Source organism: Amblyraja radiata, chromosome 19 (assembly GCF_010909765.2).
Source record: "Amblyraja radiata isolate CabotCenter1 chromosome 19, sAmbRad1.1.pri, whole genome shotgun sequence".
Taxonomy (NCBI): domain Eukaryota; kingdom Metazoa; phylum Chordata; class Chondrichthyes; order Rajiformes; family Rajidae; genus Amblyraja; species Amblyraja radiata.
In genome coordinates, this window is record NC_045974.1 from 1,073,640 (window position 1) to 1,095,541 (window position 21,902).

A 21,902-nucleotide genomic window follows, 5' to 3' on the forward strand; every position below is an offset into this window, starting at 1 on the left:
AGCATGGTGGTTTCTCACTCTTCTAGTTTATTGAAGGGTTCTTTGCCTGAAATGTTCACTCTTATCTCTCCCCAGAGATACTGCTGAACGTATCTAGTATTTTCTGCATGTGATATATAGAAACCTTGCTGGTTTACTAAGAAAAGTACAGTGTCAAATATTGACCACTTCCCTTTTCACCTAATGCAAGTCTGATCCAGCTACACAATGAATTTCTGTATGGAATCTCCCCATTCATCAGTTCTGACTTTGGGGTTCCACACTACAGTGTTAGTCACAGGGTGAAGCTTTCACATCCCAAATTGCCCTGACAGTTAAATACTATTGCTTTGTTTGTTCTTATCAGATGAAAAACAAAGAGCTTATTCAAGGAAGGGAAAAAAGATCTATCAGAATATTGCTAAAGGGGATTTGAAAATATCCTTGTCTGAAATGTCATAAAGTTGAATAGAATGAAGAGAAGATTTTTTAGGGCACAAGCTACAGGGAGAGATCCAAATGCATGCAAATGGAACATAGATCTTGGTCAGCATGGACAAGTTGGGCCGAAGGGCCTGTTTCCATGTTGTATGACTATGATTCTATATGGATATCTGAACTGAGAACTAATAGATTTGTTTGTCATAGAAGCAGGTAAGCAAAAGATAGACACAAAATGCTGGAGTAACTCAGCAGGACAGGTAGCATCTCTGGAGTGAAGGAATGGGTGATGTTTTGGGTAGAGACCCTTCTACAGTCTGAAGAAGGATCTCGACCCAAAAACATCACCCATTCCTTCTCTCCAGATATGCTGCCTGACCCATTGAGTTACTCCAGCATTTTGTGTCTATCTTTGGTTTGAACCAGCATCTGCAGTTCCTTCCGACACAGCAGGTAAGCAAAGTTGTGCATAGCTTAAGATAAGTAAAACACAAGATCTAAATCGGCACTTCACATAAAATAGATTTGACCGTAGACACAACCTTCCTATGCATTTAAATTTGACCTCTGTATTTAAACCTCTATTGCACTCAGCTAGATTGGTCCCACCATCGAAAATGCACCCCTCCTCAGTATTCAGGAAACGAATCATTGACGTTTGCACCCATTAATATTCATTAGGAAACAAGCTGGAAAACTGTAGGGCCACACTGTTTCTATGATGTTTCCAGTTTCAATCTACCTTGTGACTGCATTTTCTGCAACCAATATAATAAGTCATTTAATTTAATCATATCAAATTATATTTTACATCTATTTATCAGCTGAGGTTTATGTTAACAAATAACACTGCTGAAGTACACTGTATGACTAGTCCACTGAGAATTGCTTTTAATCAATCGTTCATTTAAAATAGTCATGTATTAATCACAATACAGGGAGCAGCCTTGTCTAGAATGTCAATGGTACACAAAAATGCTGGAGAAACTCAACGGGTGCAGCAGCATCTATGGAGCGAAGGAAATAGGCGACGTTTCGGGCTGAAACCCTTCTTCAGACTGAATGACTGGTTGTATAAAAACTGTGGCCAAGAGCAGATTATATAGCTCTGATTATCTCTGTGCACATCTACCGTCTGAAGTTCCGTCCTGAGCCCAGCACAATGATGCAATCATAAAGAAACTCCATCAAAGCCTCCATAGAAGATTGAGAAGGTTCAGTATGTAGACGGATATGCTCTTGAACTTCTACAGGTGTATGGTAGAGAGCATGTTGACTGGTTGCATCACGTCCTGGTTCAGCAACTGAACACACAAGAATGAAGGATACTACCAAAAGTGGTGGACATTGCCCAGTCCGTGACAGTTGTGGACCTCCCTCCCTCCTTCCTAAGGGATCTATGGGAGGTACCAACACAAAATGCAGCCTGCATCAAAGACACACACCACCCTGGGCAGGCTATCATTTCATTCCTGTCATCAGGAAGAGAGTACCGGATAACCGTGACTTCCAGATTCAAGAACAGTTTCTTCCCAATAACCATCAGGCTCTTGAACAATGCAGACACTAACTAAACTATGATCTCCGGGCTGCCTTGGTCGCACTAAGGACTTTGGGCTTTTTGGACTAATAAAGATAGTTATTTTTTAACATTAAATATTTTAATATAAAGATGGAACCCAGTAGCAGCATTAAAGTCCCAGTTCCCAGGCTCCACAATGTCACAAGCAAGATTTTGATTCAGCCCCGCAAACACAATGAGCTGATACATGGGCAGTTATAGACAATAGGTGGAGTAGGCCATTCGGCCCTTCAAGCCAGCTGTGATCATGGCTGATCATCCACTATCAGTACCCCGTTCCTGCCTTCTCCCCATATCAATTGACTCCGCTATTTTTAAGAGCTCTATCCAGCTCTCTCTTGAAAGCATCCAGAGAATCGGCCTCCACTGACTTCTGACACAGAGAATTCCACAGATTCACAACTCTCTGGGTGAAAAAGTTTTTCCTCATCTCCATTCTAAATGGCCTACCCCTTATCCTTAAACTGTGGCCCCTGGTTCTGGACTCCCCCAACATCGGGAACATGTTTCCTGCCTCTAGCATGTCCAATCTCTTAACAATCTTATACATTTCAATAAGATGCCCTCTCATCCTTATATATTCCAGTGTATACAACCCCAGTCGCTCCATTCTTTCAACATAGGACAGTCCCGCCATCCCGGGAATTCTATCTTCTATGATCTAAAGTGAACAAAATATCTTTTGTGCTCAAGAATTTATGCATTTTGTAGCACCTATAAACAAGGATATATTATAAATGAACAAAAATTGATATCACAGACTGCCTATATCATGAGTTCGAACTTTGCTGTCTACACTAAATAATATCCATCAAAAATACTAAAAGCACTAAAAAGAACATGCAAAAGGAGTATCAGTCAAAACACCGAATAATCAGCCAACATAGACAAGAAAGCATAGTGCATGAAAATACTTGAATCAACAGTGGGCAAACAAAAAGTGACAATGCGAAGTCTGAAACAGCAATGCCTTATGCCATCCACTAGTTTTGACTGTGCAGAAAAATATCTTGAACAAATTGTTTTTTTTAAAACCATATTATCTGTAACTTTTTCACAGCTTACTAAAATAACAATCGAGATCCCCAGTTAAATTCTTAAATTGCATGAAAATATTAAAATGGAAACATGGGAAGTGGTGAAAGATGCCCATTTTCCTAAAACTGGTGGTGAAAGTCCTGCTGTCATGAGACATTGCATATCTGTTGTTTTACTTATGATAGTGACTGCATTATGATTTGTAGAAAATAAAAATTAGTCACATGTATTCCACTTGTTTTAATAACAAACATTACTGATAAAATTGAATAAACTACAGAACATATCAAAAAAATTATTCCATTGTCCTCCATGAACATAAGAATGTAGACTAAAAACTCCACGAATTAACTACACAATAATTCCTAGATTTAGATAAAAGATCAAACATTAAATTACACTGTATACATTAGGGCACTTACTTGTACAGCAAAGGCAGGAACATGTATCAGCAATCTACTCTGGTTACATATTAAACAAATTGTATTCTGTATCATCACACTTAAGTGGCCAGAAACACACCTGCATTCCTGTAGGCATGCACCTTGAACATGAAGATTCGCTGCACTAAAAAATGTTGGAAATACTCAGGCACCATTTGTGAACAGAACTGATAAAAGATTATTAACTTGAAACGCAAAGTGTTTCTCACTCCACAGATGCCGTTTGATCTGCCGAGTATTTTGTGTTTTTGCTTACATAGTTTTACGAGTTCAGCAGGCATAGAATCATTTACTGTATAACAGATGGTGTGCAAGTGAGTAAAACTGTGCATGCCTATCAAATAAAAACAATAACTAAGGAAAATGTGCTCTTATGAATGTATTCTTATGAATGTATTCCTTTTGTGGATGTCAATCATAACCAGTTTTGAGCCTCAAATGATTGAAATTGTTATTTACATTTGTGGAATAACAATCACTGACATACCAAGAGTCAGATACTTTCCACAACATTATAGGACAGCATCTGCAGTTATGGGTTTCAAGACAAATGAGATATTTCTGTGATGAATATTAAATCCTGCTTTTTGATATCCTAAAGTTCAAAGCAGACAGGTGCTGATATCTGAGATATACACAACTAACGTTAAACAATACTTCCCCTGACACATCAGAATAGATCATGTGTAAGAAGGAACTGCAGATGCTGGTTTAAACCGGTGATAGACACGAAAAGCTGGAGTAACTCAGCGGGACAGGCAGCATCTCTGGAGAGAAGGAATGGGTGACGTTTCAGGTTGAGACCCTTCCTCAGACTTGTTAGGGATAAGGCAAACGAGAGATATAGTCGGTGATGTGGAGAGATAAAGAACAATGAATGAAAGATATGCAAAAAAGTAACAATGATAAAGGAAACAGGCCATTGTTAGCTGCTGATTGTTAGCTGCTTGTAGGGTGAAAACGAGAAGCTAGAGCGACTTGGGTGGGGGAGGGATAGAGGGAATGCTGGGGCTACCTGAAGTGAGAGAAATCAATATAGATCATTCTTCCTGCTTCTTTATTAATTATTAGAATAATACACTATATAATTCTCTTCAAAGGCAATAAGTTATTTCTGAAACTTTTATCCATGCATGCATAGTGAATCAATCAACAAGTTGCATGGTTCCGAGAGAAGAATAATTAGATGCCTTTGTTTATATACCCACACATGTCTTTGCATCTACAGACTGAGGACATTTGGCATGTCTCCAATAACTCTTACAGACTTCTACAGATACACTGTTGAAAGTATACTGTCAGGTTGCATCTCAGCTTCATTTGGGAACAGGTCTGCCAGAGAACACAAGAAATCACAGGATGGAGCCCAGTACATCACACAGACCAGACTCCCCACCATCGGTCATCCACACTTCATGCTGCCAACACAGCCAACATAATCAAATACATATCCCACCTTGACCATTCCTTCTTTTCCCTGCTCCCGTTGGGCAGACGATACAAAACCCTTCTTCAGACCAACAAACTTAACCAACAAACCTGTATGTCTTTGGAATGTGGGAAGAAACCAGGAGAAAACCCAAACTCCATACAGATGGCACCCGTAGTCAGGATCGAACCTGGGTCTCTGACGTTGTAAGACAACAACTCTACCGCTGGACCACTGCGCCACTCTGTTTGTCACAAGGAAAACTGCACTGAAGGATCTAAGTATCTCTGTGCAGACTATTGCTTTTCCAATATCAATTCCAGTCAGGGTGCAGTAATGGGAAAGCCAGCCAAACAGTAACAATTGTATCCTCTAGTTGGCTAGGTAATTAATCCAAATAGATAGTGAACAAGGAAATACGAAGCACAATATTCAAATTAACATCTGCAATGTGCAATAAATATTTCAACATAAATATACAAGTAACACGGATGATGAAATGTCATGGATAAACTTATTTTGAATATAAAATACTTTTTCAGTTAAGTTTGCCAATTAATAATTAATATATTGATCAAATTTCCAAAACTTACATACATCTCATGCAACAAAAGAGTAATATTATGATATTTTACAGCAAGACAATATGTATATCATAGGTACATAAAAAAACTGGAGAAACTCAGCAGGTGCAGCAGCATCTATGGAGCGAAGGAAATAGGCAACGTTTCGGGCCGAAACCCTTCTTCAGTCTGAAGAAGGGTTTTTCGGTCCGAAACGTTGCCTATTTCCTTCGCTCCATAGATGCTGCTGCACCCGCTGAGTTTCTCCAGCTTTTTTGTGTACCTTCGATTTTCCAGCATCTGCAGTTCCTTCTTAAACAATATGTATATCATTATTGTTTAATCAGACCATGGATTTCTGAAGTTTATGCCAGAGCAGTTTGAATGAAGCAGCTTTGAAGTAACTGTCTTAACCTGGATCTTTGCATTTAACCAGCTTTAGGCATAACTTTAAGGTGAGAGGGGCAAAGTTTAAAGGATATGTGCAGGACAAGTTGTTTTTACACAGAGGGTGGATGGAACACGCTGCCAGAGGTGGTGGTGGAAGCAGATACCATAGTCCTTAAACAGGTTCATGGATATGCAGGGAATGGAGGGATCTGGATCATATGCAGGCAGAGGAGATTAGTCTAACTTGGCATCATGTTTAGCATAGACATTATGGGTCAAAAAGCCTGTTCCAGTGCTGCACTGTTCTATATTCTCTGCATATTTGACTACACCGGAAGATGCAAGATGAAAGAATATTGGCCATTTACAGCAAGTGAGGCCATCACGTTCATTCATGCTGCAGAACATCCTGCAGCTAATTAATTACACATTAACATGTTAAAACAGTGGATAACGAAACATCTTTAAGTAGGAAATCCCTAAAGAATTTATGGCCATTAAAATAAATAGGGGAGAAAAAGATCTTACTTGATGAGGATGGATAATTTCCATCAAACCTTGAAGCAGAGGTGATGTCAAGGTGACAGATGCTGGGGGCAGACTCTTCCAGTCAGTTTTCCAGCGGGTGGGCGCGGTGCCCGGGCTCCAGGGACATTCCTCCTCCTCCACCTCCCTCCTCGCCTCCCTGTCTGCCTCCTCCCTCGCTGCCCGACCGCCGCCACCGCCAGAGCCAGAGCACAATATAGCAGGGCGCCATGGCAACGGGCAGGGAGCGCCAAACGGCCTCGACGCCGCCCGTTCCTTCTCGACCCTCGCCGCCATTTGTGTGGAAGCCAAACCGTCGGGACGCTCGCCCTTCCTTCTCCACGTCCCTCGAATGCTTCCAGAAGCTTCCTCTCGACGCCGCCCGCCAGGCGTGTGGCGCCAAACCCCGTCTGGACGACGCCCGTTCCTTCTCGACCCTCGCCGCCCGCCATTTGTGTGGAAGCCAAACCGTCGGGACGCTCGCCCTTCCTTCTCCACGTCCCTCGATGCTTCCAGAAGCTTCCTCTCGACGATCCACGCCAGGTGTGTGTGGCGCCAAACCCCGTCTGGACGCCGCCCGTTCCTTCTCCACGTCCCTCGATGCTTCCAGAAGCTTCCACTCGACGATCCACGCCAGGTATGTGTGGCGCCAAACCGTCGGCACGCCCGCCCGCCCTTCCTCCACGCCTCTCGATGCTTCCAGAAGCTTCTTCTCGACGCTCCACGCCAGGTATGTGTGGCCCCAAACCGCCTCGACGCTCGCTGTCCCTCCCTCACGACGCTCGCCGCCATTTGTGTGGCGCCAAACCGCCGGGACGCTCGCCCTTCCTTCTCCACGTCCCTCGATGCCTCCCGACGCTCCGTGCCGGGAGAATGGCGCCAAACAACGGTCTCGCCCATCGCCGCTGCTGCCCGAAGCTCTCTATCACCTCAGGTGTGTGTGTGTGTGTGGCCTCAAACAACGGCCTCGCTGCGGCTGCGCATCCGCCATCTTCCGTCCACACGCCGGCTCCGTGACCCCAGACCGCAGGTACAATATCTCCTCCACACAGCTGGTGTGAGGACTCGTCTCCCTCATGTGAGATCTCCACAGTGCAGTCCCAGCGTTCAAGTAATATTCCCCGCCCCACCCACCATGTCCTGCCCCCACTCCCACAGTCACCCTGCCCTAACCCAGTCATCCTGACCCCCCAGCTATCTTGTCCTGCCCCCACCACACCTCTCTGTGCAGAAACATTGAAAAATAGGTGCAGAAGTAGGCCATTCGGCCCTTCGAGCCAGTTCAGTTCAGTTTTATTTGTCATATGTAGGTTAACACAGGGTCAACGGTACAATGAAATGTTTTTGACAAGACAACGGGTCACCTCAGCAATTATATTACAGCACCACCATTCAACATGGTCATGTGTGATCATCTAAAATCAGTACCCCATTCTGGCTTTCCCCCCCATATCCCTTGATTCCCTTAGCACTAAGAGCTAAATCTAACTCACTCTTGAACAATCTAACTCTCTTGAAAATAACTCTCTAGGAAAGAACTGCAGATGCTGGTTTAAATCCAAGATAGACACAAAATGCTGGAGTAACTCAGCGGGACAGGCAACATCTCTGGAGAGAAGGAATGGGTGACGTTTCAGATCGAGACCCTTCAGTCTGAAGATGCTGCCTGTCCTGCTGAGTTACTCTAGCATTTTGTATCTATTCACCACCCCTCTACCCCGTTTTGTCCAACCACCTCCCAGTCACCTAACCCACCTCTCATCACCTACCCTAACACCTTCCCAGTCACCCTGCTTCTTGCCCTTCCTTCCTACCTCAGGCTCATGATGTTGAGTCCTTCTAAGATCCCAAACACATGATTCTGCCTGACTCGTAGCTCTCTTCTCCCAAACACATTTCTCAGCCATTATCAGGCCAAAATGTGCTGTTTAAACACATTAAATCACTTTCAGACATAGAGTTCTGGAATAACTCAGTGGGTCAGGCAGCATCTCTGAAGAACATGGATAGGCATGTTCTGAATCGCGATCCTTTTTCAAAACTGGAACGCCCCCTACCCATGTTCTCCACAGCTGCTGCCTGACCCGCCGAGTTACTCCAGTACTTTGTATCCTTTTGTGTAAACCAGCATCTGCAGTTTCGTGGCTCAGCACTTCAACTCCCCCTCCCATTCCCAATCCGACCTCTCTGTCCTGGGTCTCCTCCATTGCCAGAGTGAGCAACAGCGGAAATTGGAGGAACAGCACCTCATATTCCGTCTGGGGACCTTGCGTCCTTATGGCATTAACATTGAATTCTCCCAATTTGGCTAGCCCGTGCTGTCTCCTCCCCTTCCTTAACCCTCTAGCTGTCTCCTCCCACCCTCCCATCCGCCCGCCCTCGGGCTCCTCCTCCTCCTCCCCTTTTCCTTCTTTCTTTCCCCACCCCCCATCAGTCTGAAGAAGGGTTTCGGCCCGAAACGTCGCCTATTTCCTTCGCTCCATAGATGCTGCTGCACCCGCTGAGTTTCCCCAGCAATTTTGTGTACCTTCTGCAGTTTCTTGTATCTCCTCAAATCACTTTCATGTGAAAATGACCACGGTTGGAGTCTATAAATAGAGTTCAATTGTTTTTTAAATGATATAAATTACAACAGTAATCACAACACGTTTACAATAGAAGTAGGAGTAGGCCATTCGGCCCTTCGAGCCAGCACCACCATTCAATGTGATCATGGCTGATCATCCCCAATCAGTACCCCGTTCCTGCCTTCTCTTCATATCTCCTGACTCCGCTATCTTTAAGAGCCCTATCTAGCTCTCTTGAAAGTATCCAGAGAACTGGCCTCCACCACCCTCTGAGGCAGAGAAATCCACAGACTCACAACTCTCTGTGAGAAAAAGTGTTTCCTCGTCTTTGTTCTAAATGGCTTACCCCTTATTCACAAACTGTGGCCCCTGGTTCTGGACTCCCCCAACATCGGGAACATGTTTCCTGCCTCTAGCGTGTCCAAACCCTTAACAATCTTATATGTTTCAATAAGATCTCCTCTCATCCTTCTAAACCCCAGAGTATACATTGAGAGTTCAGCACCAGTAGACAATGATGTTGGCTTTAACAAAGTAGTATCAAGTAATACAAGTCTGGAGACAATGCTCCACTGAGCTCTGGTGTGAGACAGGACAAGCCTATGCAGAAAATGCTAGCTAGCACCGTTTGGGATACTGTATAAAATATAAATACAGCATGGTTTGCAAAATGTTTGCCAGATCCTCAAGACACACTTAGCACTTCCTAAACCTGTCTGACCTCAATTTAAACGCTTAGAGAACAGGCCTGTACAAAACTCACTCACCGCCAAAACAGCTCATTCCAGCTCGGCAGCAAACCAATAATAAAAATACAAGCACTTGAATGCAGTGATATTGCCCCTGAGGGTGCTACTTTTGCATGACTATAATAAAGTATAAATATCATGGCTACACCTGCAAGATGAAGACTAAGTACTACTGTCAATGGAAGCCATTTAAAATGGCACTCAATGCCCAGGAGGAATGCAAACCTAACACCGGTACGATTACATGGATGAATAAAGACATAGGACATCAGAGTAGGAAAAAAAGGCATCCACAGACAACAGAAAAATGTACAAGAGTATACCAAGGTTTCCAAAGAAGTGAAACCTATTCCTTCGCTCCATAGATACTGTCTCACCCGCTGAGATTCTCCAGCATTTTTGTCTACCTTCGATTTTTCCAGCATCTGCAGTTCTTTCTTAAAGGTTGCCAAAGAAGTCAATTAAGGCAAAGAGTCACAATGAAATTAAATTATCAATCAACAGTAAACTACTTTGCACATTGATTTTTTTTTAAAGTTGGGATTGGAACAGGGCCATGAAGACTATACGGAACCATACAAATGTAATAATTTAAAAAATAGAAATATTAAGTAATTTTGCTTCAGTATTTAGTGGGAAGAAAAGCCAAGATGTCATAGGATGAAAAGAGTAATAAAGTAGTGTCATTAAAATGGAAAAAAATGATATATTATATTGAGGATAGGCACAAAAAGCTGGAGTAACTCAGCGGGACAGGCAGCATCTCAGGAGGGAAGGAACAGGTGACGTTTCAGATCGAGACCCTCCTTCAGACTCCAGCAGTTTGAAGAAGGGTCTCGACCCGAAACATCATCCATTCCTTCTCTCCAGTGATGCCGTCTGTCCCGCTGAGTTACTACAGCTTTTTGTGTCTTTCAGTTTAAACTAGCATCTGCAGTTCCTTCCTATACATATATATCACTGGTGGATAGCATCCGTATATTTTAAAAGGATTTGAGGAACAGATAATAGATAATCCTGGAATGTATATGGGGTGAGTTTTTAAACCAATATGTAGAGGAACCGACTAGAGGGCAGGCCATCCTAGACTGGATATTGTGTAATGAGGAAGGATTAGTTAGCGATCTTGTGCAAGGCACCGGGCAACAGTGACCATAATATGGTAGAATTCTGCATTAGTGTGAGTGACACGGTTAATTCAGAGACTGGCGTCCTGAACTTGAATAATGGAGACTTTGAAGGTATGAGAAGGGAATTTGCTAGGATAGACTGGCAAATTATACTTAAAGGATTGACTGGAGATGCAATGGCTGAAGAATTAAAGACTGCAAGGATGAACTCCAGAAACTGTTCATCACTGGCAAAAAAATAAAACTGGGAAGGCGGCTCAACCATGGCTGACGAGGGAAGTCAAGGATAATGTTAAAGCCAAGGAAGAGGCATATAAATTGGCCAGAAGAAGTGGCAAACCAGAGGACTGGGAGAAATTTGGAATTCATCTGAGGAGGACAAAGGGGTTAATTAAGAGGGGGAAAGGAGAACATGAAAGAAAGCTTGCGGGGAATATAAAAACGGACTGTAAAAGTTTCTTTAGGTATGTAAAAAGTAAAAGATTAGTGAAGACAAATGTATGTCCCTTACAGTCAGAGACAGGTGAATTTATATTAGGAAATAAGGAAATGGCAGAACAGTTAAACTAGTACTTTGGTTCTGTCTTCACTAAGGAAGACACAAACAATCTCCCGGAAATACTAGGGGACCGAGGATCTAGCGGGAGGGAGGAACTGAAGGGAATCCACATTAGTCTGAAAATGGTGTTAGGTAAACTGTTGGGACTGAAGGCAGATAAATCACCAGGGCCTGATGGTCTGCATCCCAGAGTACTCAAGGAAGTGGCACTAGAAATTGTGGATGCATTGGTGATCATTTTTTAATGTTCTCTTGACTCTGGATCAGTTCCTGTGGACTGGAGGGTAGCCAATGTAACTCCACTTTTCAAGAAAGGGGACAGAAAACGGGGAATTATAGACCAGTTAGCCTTACATCAGTAGTGGGGAAGATGCTGGTCGATTATTAAAGATGTTATACCAAAAATTTGTAAAGCAGTGATGGGATCAGTCAAAGTCAGTATGTATTTATGAAGGAGAAATCATGCTTGACTAATCTTTTGGATTTTTTTGATGTAACAAGTAGAATGGATAAGGGAGAGCCAGTGGATGTGGTGTATCTGGACTTTCAAAAAACCTTTGACAAGGTCCCACACAAGAGATTAGTGTGCAAAATTAGAGCACGGTATTGGGGGTAGGGTATTGACATGGATAGAGAACTGGTTGACAGACAGGAAGCAAAGGGTAGGAATTAACGGGTCCTTTTCAAAATGGCAGGCAGTAAATAGTGGGGTGCCGCAAGGCTCGGTGCTGGGACCCCAGTTGTTTACAATATACATTAACGATTTAGACGAGGGAATTAAATGTAACATCTCTAAGTTTGAGGATGACACAAAGCTGGGTGGCAGTGTGAGTGGCAAGGAGGATGCTATGGGCTGCAGGGTGACTTGAATAGGTTGGGTGCATGGCAGATGCAGTATAAATGTGAGATTATCCACTTTGGTGTCAAGAACAGGAAGGCCGATTATTATCTGAATGGTGTCAGATTAGGAAAAGGGGAGGTGCAACGAGACCTAGATGTGCTTGTACATCAGTCACAGAAAGTAAGCATGCAGGTACAGCAGGCAGTGGCCTTTATTGCAAGAGGATTGGAGTTTAGGAGCAAGATGGTCATACTGCAGTTGCACAAGTCCCTGGTGAGACTGCCCCTGGAGTATTGTGTGCAATTTTGGTCTCCTAATTTGAGGAAGGACATTATTGCTATTGAGGGAGTGCAGCGTAGGTTCACCAGGTTAATTCACGGGATGGCGGGCCTGACGTACTGTATGATGAAAGAATGGTTCGACTGGGCTTGTATTTGCTGGAATTTAGAAGGATGTGAGGGGATTATATAGAAACATGAAATTCTTAGAGGATTGGACAGGGTAGATGCAGGAAAATTGTTCCCGATGTTGGGGGAGACCAGAATCAGGTCACAGTTTACGAATAAGGGGTAGGCCATTTAGGGGCTAAGATGAGGAAATACCTTTTCACGCAGAGAGTTGTGAATCTGTGGAATTCTCTGCCACAGAAGACAGTGGAGGCCAATTCACTGGATGTTTTCAAGAGAGGGTTAGATTTAGATCTTATGGCTAAGGGAATCAAGGGATATGGGGGGGGAAACCGGAATGGGTTACTGATTTTGAACGATCAGCCATGATCATATTGAATGGCGGTGCTGGCTCGAAGGGGCGAATGGTCTACTCCTGCACCTATATCCTATGTTTCTATATACTGCTTCAGCTCAACAGTAAGAAAATGAAGTGCAGAATGGAATAGTCAGTAAAGAAGAATATTTAGTGTAAAAAAGTATAATAATGAATAGCCATTGAGGATTTTAAAAGAAAAAAAATTGCTCAACCAAACTTAAATTTTATTTGGAGGAAATAGTCAACAGTGATAATGTAAGTGTAATTTATATAGACTTTCAAAATGACTGATAAGATATCCTGAAATAGACTGTGAAAAGATAACCTGAAATATGGTCAGAGAAGGCAGTGTCATGGAACAAGTTGCAAAAAGAATTACTTGCTGGCTTCCAGACAAAAATACAATTTCCTCCACCGATGCTGCCTGACCCACTGAGGCACTCCAGCACTTTGTGTTTTGCTCAAGATTTCAGCATCTGCTGTTTCTTGGGGCTTATATCAAATGCATCTGACAAATCTTCAGCATTTATGATTGAAGTAATATTTTTGAAATGAGAAAAGATTGAAAGATATGACCAAACAAAGATCTACAAAAAGGGGTTGCATAGTGGCGCAACTGCTAGAGCTGCTGTCTCACAGTGTCAGTTCGATCCTGACCCAGGTTCGATCCTGACCTTGGTTGCTGTCTGTGTGGAGTTTGCATGCTCTCCCTGTGACAGCGTGGGTTTCCTCTGATTCTCTGGTTTCTTTCCACATCCCAAAGACGTGTGGGTTCGTAGGTTAATTGGTCTCTGTAAATTGACCCTAATGAGCAGGGAGTGGATGAGAAAGAAGGATAACATAGACGTATTGGGAACAGGTAATGGATAGTCAACGTGAACTCGCAGGCCGAAGAACATGTTTCCATGCTATATCTAAACTAAAACTAGTTTAATCTGAATCCAGGGTCACAACTTAAACAGAACAAAACAAAAATATTTTAAGTATGAGGCAGGAATTGGCTATGGTGGACTGGGAAACTACAATAAAAGGTATGAAACTAGTCAAGCAATGGTAATAATTAAAGAATGATTGCACACTAGTTCAAAATATATACTCCCCTGAGGCAAGGGAGTATATATTTGGCTAATGAGAGATAATACAGTAACAATCTGATACGTGGACACCGTTGAGACTTTGCTAGTGCCAGACGAGCAAATGTTATTCCTATTAATGCCAAAATATTTGTCTTTACATGTTACAAAGTGTCATAATAGATTCTCTGTGAGCATAATGAGTTTAAAGGAAGTGGGACACCTCTCAAGGCAATTCTGGCTTTCAAGACAAATTACTTCCAAAAAGATTGTTGAGTTAGTCAAAGAAATTGAGAAACTCCCTAAAATAAATCAGTAAAAAGACAAAGTGCTGGAGTAACTCTGTGGGTCTTTGTGTCTGAAGAAGGTCCCAAACCAAAACATCACCTATCCATGTTCTCCAGAGATGCTGCCTGACCTGCTGAGTTACTCCAGCACTTTGTGTCCTTTTGTCTATTAACCAGATCTGCTGTTCTTTGTTTCTACATTTTTAATACTCTACATTGAAAAGGGTGCAGTGCAAAACCATGATCAAACATATGCGTATACTAAATAAATTACAGAATCACCTTTAATGAATGTTATTTCTGCTGCGAGCATAATGTGATAGTGAAACCAAAATAGTTTCGGAAAGTGACTTGCCCCTTTAACAAACAGAATGTATCATTCTCTCACCAAACTAGAATTCATTTAACAAAAGATCAACATTCCTTTTCTTTAATTTCATATTATTATTGGCAACATTTCATGCTGTATTACTCATTGTATGTTTCCCAAGTTGATATGTTACCACACTTGAACAATACCATTTTGAGAACAAGAATGAATATCCAAATTTTTTTTAATTCTATTTTATTTTTAATATGTTTTATTATTTATTATTATTATTTATTTATTTTTATTTTTATGATACTGCCTGTAAGGGAAATTCATTTCGTTGTCTCTAACTGAGACAATGACAATAAATTTGAATACAATACAATACAATACAAAATGCCAATCTGCAACTTGTTACATATATCTGTATATTTAAAGCAAAAAAACATTAAGTGGCGGAAAACATAATGTTCTCCAGAAATGACTAGTTTCAGTGAGTCATTTCTGGAGAACATGGATAGGATCAGGATGCTTCTTCATGCTCCAGTTTGAAGAAGGGTCCCGACCCAAATCATCGCCTATCCATGCGCTCCATAAATGCTACCCGACCTGTTGGGTTATTGGAGCACTTTGGGTTTTTGGCTCAAGATTCTAGCATCTGCAAAAATCTATGTTAATAGCTGGATTATTATACCTGATATCGTGACAGTAAATCACCCCAACACCAGGACATCACTGCAGGAGTTCATAGTAATGTCCTAAGCCTAGTTCTTTCACTTTCATGGACATTCAATTCCATTGCCAACTCTTCAGCAAATAAAGCAGTCCCTGCCCACTACAGCAAGACATGGACAATGTTCAGGCATGGGGTGGGAAGTGGTGCATAACATTTGTGCTATCAATTGCGAGGCAACCACCATTTCCAAAAGGAGAGGGTCACTAACCACTTACTCTTAGTGTCGAATGGCACAATCAATCTCCCCAACATCAATGACCAGGGGGTCAGCACTGACCAGAAATGCGCTTGGAACCACCCACATAAACACCATGACAGCCCACAGCTTTGTCACCATTTACTAGGCACCCATCAGGAATGTGATGGAATTACCTGCCAGGTTGAGTACAATGCCAACAAGTCTCAGCAAGGTCAGCATCATCCAGTACAATAAAGCACACTTGATTGAAACTGTCTCCAACCACCACCCTTACGTGCCTAACGTGTACCGTACAAATATGACTCTGCCAGAACCTCCCAACCCTACGACTTCTACAACCAGGGAGAATACTGGTTAAAGTAGCCGTTCAACAACTGCTTCTCACAGGCATTTACAGATGGGAAAGTAATGGTCAGATCACAAAAAAACTAAATAAATAAAAACAAATTGCAGGCTATGCTAAAGTAGCCTGAAAAGTGCAGCCTCCAGTTTCAAAAACAACTTCTTCACATCAACCACCAGATTCTTGAACACGATATAACCTTAACCACTACCCTTAGCAACCATGATCCACTATGGACTTTATTTTGGCGGCACTGCCTACTTTGGTTTTACACTATTATGGTCTGTTTACCTTGAATTAATTACCGATAATTAATTTATTGTATTGATTATTATATATTTACCTGTGTGTCGTTGCACTTACAAGCCTGTAAAGCTGCAGCAAGACAGAATTTCATTGTCCCATTGCTGGTACCTATGGCAATTGACTCATGAAATAGCCAGAAAGCACGATGTCTCGTCCAAATCTGAAAATGCGTGTCACAGTTGGGAAATGAAAGTAATGTATATCTGGAATAGCATTCCGATGTTGTAACAGAAAGGGTTGTGAGACAATGCATTTACATAAGGATCATGATTGTGCCACTTCCTGCACTCTGCCTACTATAGCTATTCAAATGAAATGACACAAATTATGTCCTCCAGTGCTGAATAGGTGATGTGGCAGTGCACGCTATTAATGGGATACTACACCACTATGGTCAGTGAAGCTGCCAGGGTGAAGCCATCAACCAACATGTATTGCTCTCACTGTCATCATTCCTTACATTTACAGTAAATAGTTAGTGATACAGCCACCAAAAAAGCTGAAATCAAGGTTCTGTTTAAACTAGAAAAATGGAAAAGGATCGGGTAATCGTTCAGTTTATATCTGTTGCAAAGCATGGTCTTAAAAGATCCCTAATACAATTTAATCATTGGTAAAAATGAAGGTGAGGGCTCCAACTGTTAAACCTCACAGTACATCTTGTGCTCTTGTTATTACTGTGAAGCAAACAACTTTTGCCCAGTCCTTCTCACACTTACATCCACACTTCTACCAATCAAAACCACCTCACCTCTATCGACCTATCACTTACCATGCTTTGTCTCACCCCCACCTCTCTTTTCCAGCTTTCTCCCCCTCCCCCCTCCCTATCCCCGACTCTACGTCTGAAGAAGGGGCCCGACCAAAAACATTGCCTGCCCGTTCCCTCCTCAGATGCTGCCGAATACATTGAGTTCCTCCAGCACTACGTGTTTATTAGTTCAAGATTTTAGCATTTCAGTGCACCACCAGACTCAGGAACAACTTCTCCCCCTCTGTTATCAGCTTCTGAACAATCCTTCCATAAGCTAGACTCACCCCTACCCCACACTGGACATGTCTCTGGAACTGATGCGCTACAATGCTGAGAACTATATTCTGCATTCTGTATATCCTTTGCTCCATCTGTTACACACGTTTGGCTAGATTGTATGTTATCTAAACAGATCAGATAGTACTGTACATAAATACCAAGTTTTACACTGTACCCCGGTACACGTGATAGACTATTGGTGTAATATTGTTTTACAAGAGAACAGAAAAATGATCAAGCATAGCATAATGACTTCAGTCTGAAGGTGTGTCTTGACCCGAAACATCACCTATCCATGTTCTCCACAGATGCTGCCTGACCCGCGGAGTTACTCCAGCACTTTGTGAAACATCACTTATCCATGTTCTCCACAGATGCTGCCTGACCTGCTGAGTTACTCCAGCACTCTGTGAAACGTCACCTATCCATGTTCTCCAGAGATGCTGCCTGACCCGCTGAGTTACTCCAGTACTTTGTGCCCTTATGACACAATTACAGACACACTAATATCAAGGCACCAGGAGGTATCAACCCAGGAATTATTTAGAAACATGTATATATTTACTATGCGCTGGGAAAATTCTTCAATTAATTGACTGAAAGATACAGCATGGAAACACGTCCTTCGGCCCATTTAGTCCACACCAACCATCGATCACCCGCTCACATTAGTTCTATGTTATCCCATTTTCTCATCCACTCCCTACACACTAGGGGCAATTTACCAAGGTCAACCTACAAACCCACGTATCTTTGGGATGTGGGAGGAAACTGGAGCACTCAGATGAAACCCGCACAGTCACAGAGAGAACATACAAACTCCACACAGACAGTGCCCGACATGAGATGATTGGAGACTTTTTTTAGAGCTGATGTCTGCTCTGGTATTTGTGTGACTCAAATGTTATTCGACATCCAGCAGCAGTTGGCTGAATGTTGTTTAGTTCTTGTCCCATGAGGGAAGCTTTGCTTCATTTGCCAAGAAGTTGTGAAAGGCATTGGTCATTGTGCAATTACCAGCAACATCCTGCCCTCTGATCTCATGGACGAAGGATGTTCTTCGATGAAGCAGCTGATCGGATGATGGTTGAGCCCAAGACACTACCTTGAGGAGCACCTGCAGATGGGATGACTGACCTTTTGATAACCACTGACCTCATCAGAATCAGTCATACAGCTAGCAAACAGGCCCTTCGGCCCCCCCTTGTCCATGCTGACCAAGATGCCTTCTGCTGATCAAGTTGGCCACAATCAGTCAAATGTGACCTTGATGTCAAGCACAGTCACTCTCATCTCTGGAATTCAATTCTTTGGTCCACGTTTGGGGGGTTTCCATCATGTTATGTTAGTTTCAATTGAGAGTAGATTATGATTGATCAAAAAATACAGCATGAAAACCAGCCCTTTGGCCCATCACATCCTTGCCGATCACCAATCATCTGTTAACACCAGTACCAGCTTATCCCACGTTCTCATCCAGTCCCTACACACTAGGGACAATTTACAGAGGCCATTTAACCTACAAATGTGCACGTCCTTGGGATGTGCGAGGAATCCGGAGCACTTGGAGAAAACCCAAGTAGTCACAGGGAGAATGTGCAAACTTCACATAGACAGCAGTCAAGGTCAGGATCAAACCCGAGTCTCTGGCACTGAGGCAGTAGCTCTACCAGCTACACCACAGTGTTGTAAATAAATTGAGTGAGTTTACCCTTTTTTTATGTGAATGGGATATGACTGGTAAAGTTTCCACTTTCCTAACTGAAGGAATAAGTTAGTAAAATGTGCAGCTAGTTCTGAAGACTTAGTCTTCTCTACTACAACGAAGATGTTGTCTGGAGTCATGGCCTTTACTGCAGCCAGTACTTTCAACTAGTCCTTGACACCGCCTCCGCTCGACAAATCGCTCAATGTCTGGAGATTGGCTTCTCAAAGTGTAATGATCAATGAAGAAGGGTCTTGACACAAAAAGGTACCTCACCATGTCCTCCAGAGATGCTGAGCTATTCTAGCACTTTGTGTTTTGCCCATGTCAATTATATAACTAATGCAGATACAAGGAACTGCAGATGCTGATTTACAAAAAAAGATATACATGCCAGAGTAACTAATGCCATAATTGTCTCATTAAGAGCAAAGGAAACGTTTTCATACATCATTTTGCACACAATTGTCTTATTGTGGACACCTCAGCAGAGATTTTTCCAGGGATGCAGTCTGACCCATTCAGTTACTCCAGCATTTTGTGTCTTTTTTTAACCAGAATTCTGCCAGGATTAGAGGGTTTTAGCTGTAAGGGGAGGTTGGACAGACTTGGATTGATTTCTCTGGTGTGGTGGAAGTTGAGGGGAGTGCTAATAGAAGTGTGTCAAATTATGAGTGGCATAGATAGGGTTGACATTCAGAACCGTTTCCCCTCAGGTGGACATCAATTTAACTTGCCATCATATTTGATACAGACATTGTGGGCCTAAAGGCCTATTCTATATAACTATATAAGATATAGAATTTCCACTCAGGTTGTTTCTGTAATGCCTCAAAGGCAAATATATCCTTTGCAAGGGTGGTGCAGCTGGTAGAGCTGCTGCTTCTCAGCGCCAGAGACCCAGATTCAATCCTGATCTCAGTTGCTGCCTGCGTGGAGTTTGCATGTTCTCCCTGTGACTGCGTGGGTTTCTTCCTGGTGCTCTGGTTCCCTCCCACATTCCAAAGACATGCAGGTTTGGAGATAAATTGGCTTCTGTAAATTGCCCCGAGTTAATGGGTATTGGGTGCGATAATGGGAAAACATAGCTAGTGTGAATAGGTTATCAATGGTGCCATGTACTCGAAGGGCCTGTTTCCATGCTGTATATTTCAAACAATCGAAATATTACCTTCACCCCCCCCCCCCCCCCCCCCCCCCCCCACCTGTGCTCTTATGAAGAAACAATGAACTGCAGATGCTAGTTTACAAAAAAAGACACAACGTTCTGGCATCATCTGTGGAGAACATGGATAGGTGACGTTTCACAGAGTGCTGGAGTAACTCAGCAGATCAGGCAGCATCTGTGGAGAACATGGATAGGTGATGTTTGGCTTGGACCCCTTCCTCAGACGCTGTGCTCTTTCTTACACTGTGCAGTAATATTTTATATAGTCACCTCACTGAATGGCTTTTGGAAATGAAAATGCACCACATCCTCTAGTTTTTGTTTCACCCAGCCTTCTGATTTGAATTCAAAGGCTGCGAGTACCGCGGCCATGCGGTGCAATTGTGAACCCTGGGTTCAGAGACCTTCACCGCACGGAGCCACAGACACCGTCCTCAGCAACATCCGAGATGTGTCTATGCCCCCCACCCCTCTAATGAAACTAATTCTTCTTTCCCAAACCCTATCTATCCAGATTGCAACGCCAACACTTGTGGTGTGAAGAGGTACATGACATAAACGACTACACACAATCGCACATGGCAGCAGCCTGTGAATATCACACCGGAGTACCTGGTGTGTGTAGGAAGGAACTGCAGATGCTGGTCTACAACGGAGATAAGATACAAAATGCTGGAGTAACTCAGCGGGACAGGCAGCATCTCTGGATAGAAGGAACGGGTGACGTTTCGGGTCTGAAGAAGGGTCTCCCATTCCTTCTCTCCAGAGATGTTGCCTGTCCCGCTGAGTTACTCCACCTTCTCGCTCAGACCTATCGTCCCGAAGCCTCCCCGTGTATCTCCAGGTCACATTTGCTTCTTTTTTTAAATCACAGAAATTAATCTAAATACAACCAATCGATTAAAATAACTTCACCCCGGCGAGACAGCGGATGGCAACAAATCCATCTCCAGAGTTGAGAGACAACGTCGATTCTCAGATGTGTCTGGGAGGGGATAGGGTAGATAAGATGGACCGAACGGCCCTCCACATCAGGTGGCTGGAAGTCATCTCCTGGCGTTACACCCCACACACACACCCCCACTCCACAGGCGCACACCACACACACACACACACAGAGCCAAGGCTGCCTCCGTGTGTACAGGCAACATCTTCCCGTTCCACGCACCCTCATTGCGGAGCGTACATGGCGTTTTAAATGAAGGAGACAGAGGAAATGACAGGCTTGCTCCATTGGCACATGGTCCCCACGCTAGCTACATCCAGCGGTGGGGTCAGAGACAGAGAGAGAGACACGCACACACACACCGGGACTGTCACACACAGGGATATACACAGAGAGACAGATACAGAGAGTCACACAGAGAGAGAGATACAAAGAGAGGCGCACACACACACTACACAGAGGGAGATACACAGAGAGACAGACAGATACAGAGAGAGAGTCACAGACACAGGGAGCCCCAGCCTCGAGGAGGGAGGGGCATGTGAGTGTTTAGCCCAGGAAGGACATAAGGGACGAGTGTTGGTCCTTACCGCGCCGGCATGGATCGCTGCTGTCCCGCTCACCCTCCACGCCAAGGGAGCGGCCGTGACAGCCCCGCTGATGCTGTTGCTGCTCCCCCCCCCACCCGGCCCGCAACACAGGCACCGCCCGCCCGCATCAGCCGCTCCCCACCTCTGCTGGGACATGTAGTCTTTGGGAACAATCTCCCCCTGCCTACCCCCGCCACTACAGCGC

General features: G+C 43.4%; 1 protein-coding gene across 2 annotated transcripts in view; it reads right to left on the reverse strand.

The window, feature by feature from the left end:
- Positions 1–21,817, reverse strand: part of LOC116983651 (fatty acyl-CoA reductase 1-like) — a 110,086-nt gene extending 88,269 nt beyond the window's left edge. For both annotated transcript variants that reach the window (XM_033037401.1, XM_033037402.1), the window contains exon 1: positions 21,698–21,817. The gene's annotated coding sequence lies outside the window, so the exon portion shown is untranslated. The remainder of the gene's footprint in view (positions 1–21,697) is intronic.
- Between the last annotated feature and the right edge of the window lie 85 nt (positions 21,818–21,902).